A 3694-nucleotide genomic window follows, 5' to 3' on the forward strand; every position below is an offset into this window, starting at 1 on the left:
CCAAAGCGCAGATTTCTTATAGCTGTGCCTACAACAGTTGGTGGATGCATGGCAACCACGAACCACATGCAAGTGTGGGATATACATGGCTGGTAATGACATTTGCCCGACAATTTAGCAAGGGGGTGGGGAGGCTCTGGGCCATGTGTCCCCCCCGAGGCAAGAGGCTTACGCTAGGTGCTGCACGATTTATCATGCACTCGGTCCGAATTCGCAGGAGTTCGGAGACAAGTGGACATTTTCCCCCTCTCCACCAGTGAAACCATGGCAACGTGTCTGAATGGCCCCAAAAAGTGATTATTACGTCATGCGCTTGTAGTTGCCAAATGAGCCCATGTAACGCTTCATGCTTTCGTCTGAGCCGGGATAGTGAATTAGGACTGTTTTCGTATGTCCCAGACGGCAATAAACGACAGAAGAAGAATAGGAAACTCAATACAAACAGATGAGAGAAAGACGTACCTAGGACCAGTCCTTCACTGAAAGGGAGCGCTCCACATTTGTGCTGTGTTTTGAACTGAAATGGCCACATTGAAGATGATTTGATATAGTTTTTAGCCTTGTCCTTCTTAAAATTAAGCCCCTTTAGTTTCTGAGCTACACGTCCGCTAAGCTGTGCAGACTACTTCGAGGAGACTATTCCAATGTCACCTAGGCATCCATGACGCCTTAATAATGCCATTTAAATTTTGTCATTTTATTAACCAAGCGACGATCATGGCCAAGTCAAATCATGAGCGCGATTTCCAGATAAAATGACCGTCAATTGGCTCCCAATCAATGTTGTGAAGTTACAAGGACGTAATGAAACCATGACGTATTGAGCAGCATATTTGCTAAACAGAAAACTCGTGTTGTCTCGAGTGATCTTTTCTATTTAAAAGTATACCAATAGTTATAAGCAAGCTTTTTCATCATATCTGATGTTTGCTTCAATATCTGCAAACGTGGAACATTCCCAAGAGTCAAGCACATGCTCGTTCAGAACCATAAACGCCGTGACCCAGTTCTGTAGATTGAGTTCGGACCTGACCAGTAAAGAATGTCTAGACCCAACGGCAAAATACGGCAAAAAGCCTATTTCTCCGGATTTATTTTTTTCTCTTCCTCCAAGCTTGGGAAGGGCTGAAGCCTCTCCAACTAATTAGTAAACTACACCTGGTGGAAACGAGGCTCCTGAGGATAAGCTGCAGATGCAGGTGTCACACATGCAAGTGCACAATGCACACAGATGCCCATGAACCGTTGCAGTTGGATAGGGTCCAAGCTGTGCCTCTAAACGGCAACGGTGTGCCATGGCTCAGGCCAACTAACCCAACCCGCCCCATCTTTCTTCTTGCCCTGGGACGTTGACGCGACTTTTGAAAAAATAGTCACGTGATCCGTTCAGGTCAGCTTACTAAACTCAGTAAGATCGAATCAAACCTTTAACAGTCCCCCCACCCAAATCCTCACGTGATCCGTTTAGGTCAACTTACTAAGCTCAATACGATCGAATCAAACCTTTAACAGTCCCCCCCCCCACCCAAATCCTCACGTGATCCGTTCAGGTCAACTTACTAAACTCAATACAATCGAATCAAACCTTTAACAGTCACCCCACCCAAATCCTCACGTGATCCGTTTAGGTCAACTTACTAAGCTCAATACGATCGAATCAAACCTTTAACAGTCCCCCACCCAAATCCTCACGTGATTCGTTCAGGTCAACTTACTAAACTCAATACAAACGAATCAAACCTTTAACAGTCCCCGAAATCCTCACGGGATCCGTTAAGGTCAACTTACTAAGCTCAATACGATCGAATCAAACCTTTAACAGTCCCTTCCCCCAAATCCTCACGTGATCCGTTCAGGTCAACTTATTAAACTCAGTACGATCGAATCAAAGCTTTAACAGCCCGCCCCTCCCCCCCCCCCAAAATCAAGGGGCGGGATTTGAAGCCGATGATAGCAGAGCGGTTTGCTTTGTGACCCGATCGCACGAGCCATGTAGTCTTCTTGAACCTCTCCTTCGCATCCAGGCAGGAAAAAGCACTCCACTTGCAAATACACGTGTATTGTTATGCACTGCCCTCAGGCACTGCAATCGACACGAGCATAAATAAATCAAGCTGGAAAGACTGGGTCTAACGCGGACGAGTGTCCCGCTGTCCTGCACAATACTGGCAGGTCAGGACAGGTCAGGACCTGAACCGACCCCAGGTGGTCAGAAGAGTGACCGCCGACCAGGAGGGGTCTGCGAGCACGTCGAGCGGCGACAGCTGGCCTCTCCGAGTCACGTGACCCGGTGCGGACCGGCTGCAGGCCGGCGACTGGGCGGCGCCGCGGAGACCGCAGTGCCGATGGGGCTGGTCTAGTGACCGTAGCCGTAGGGCGCAGAGTAGCCGTAGCTACGAGAGTACGAGTACGCCGGGGCGCCGTATCCATAGCCTCCGTATCCGTAGTTGCCGTGGCCATAGCCAGAGCCGTAGCCAGAGCCGTAGCCGCCATAGCCGTAGCCAGAGCCATAGCCACCGTGTCCGTAGCCACCGTGACCGTAGCCGCTGTGACCGTAGCCAGAGTAACCGCCGTAGCCAGAGTAGCCATGTCTGAAAAGACATCTGAATGAGAGCAAATGGTGCGTGCATTTTGATGCCTTAAGTTACTTGCTCTGCATTGGCAGCACAGCCTCGACAAAATCAGGTCAAGCATCGAGACCAAAAAGATGGCACTGCACAAAGACCGCAATCACTTCGCTCAGAACTTATTGCCGTGTGCATTGTTATGACTGCACCCATGCCCGTACCCGTATCCGCTGCCGTATCCGTTGCCATAGCCGTAGCCATAGCTGGGAGCTGAATAGCCGTAGCTCTTGACGTAACCATGGCTGTAGCTCGGCTTGCTGTAGCCGTAGCTGCCTCCGTAGCCGCTACCGTAGCCGCCGTAGCCGCCGTAGCTCTTTCCATAGCCAGAGCTGGGAAATGGGTAGCAAAACGTAAGCTCAGGCAGTCCAACGCGGGAAAGTGTGAATTTGGCCGCACAAATTACATGAAGTTTGATTGTTAAGAGCGCACTTCGCAGGCGTGCGCTCAATGCAGACTGGGAATTGACGGCAGGAGACCCGCCATTCACAGATGTCATGTTCATTAATGATGTCAAACGGCTGGCAATTATGTTTGCAGCGTGGCTCTTACCGTTTCTTGTTGAGTAACGGCTGCAGTCCTATATTTTGCAGCCTTTGTATGTTCGTTGTGATGCACGGTGTGACGTTTATGGCTCAACAGAAGCATTGGTAGTGAAAACAGATGTGATGAAGGTAATGCCAAACCCACTACTGGCGTTCTCCGCTTTGGCCCACCTGCCATGACCGTATCCGTAGCTGGGCTTGCTGTAGGTCTTGCTGTACGAGTGGCTGTAACTGGGGGCGTAGCCGTACCCACCACCGTACGATCTGCAGCAGACCGAGGTAGACGATCAGACGAGGTAGACGAGGTAGATGGGCACACGCTGAGGCCTTCCCGGCCCCCTTGCATGTGTGGTTGCTGGGGCAATATTTGAAATAAACCACATTTGAAGATTTTTGCCTTCGCAGAATCAGGGACGTTAAGTGCAGGATTTTGCTGTGACCGCTTTGTCATAAGCATCTAGTGTGACCACGGTCATCTACCGCGCACGACTGATCGCCTCGTCATGTTCTTGGCAATGTCTCACT

The 3694-nt window shown here is 50.1% G+C and overlaps 1 long non-coding RNA gene across 1 annotated transcript; it reads right to left on the bottom strand.

The window, feature by feature from the left end:
• Positions 1–2048: 2048 nt before the first annotated feature.
• On the bottom strand, positions 2049–3428 carry LOC119104843 (uncharacterized). The gene is made up of 3 exons (XR_005094993.1): positions 3341–3428; positions 2789–2956; positions 2049–2591 (listed from the first exon to the last, which is right to left on the bottom strand). It is a non-coding gene; the product is annotated as an uncharacterized LOC119104843 (long non-coding RNA).
• Positions 3429–3694: the final 266 nt, after the last annotated feature.

This window comes from Pollicipes pollicipes, unplaced genomic scaffold, assembly GCF_011947565.3.
Source record: "Pollicipes pollicipes isolate AB1234 unplaced genomic scaffold, Ppol_2.1 Scaffold_6052;HRSCAF=7182_pilon_pilon_pilon, whole genome shotgun sequence".
In the NCBI taxonomy this organism is placed as follows: domain Eukaryota; kingdom Metazoa; phylum Arthropoda; class Thecostraca; order Pollicipedomorpha; family Pollicipedidae; genus Pollicipes; species Pollicipes pollicipes.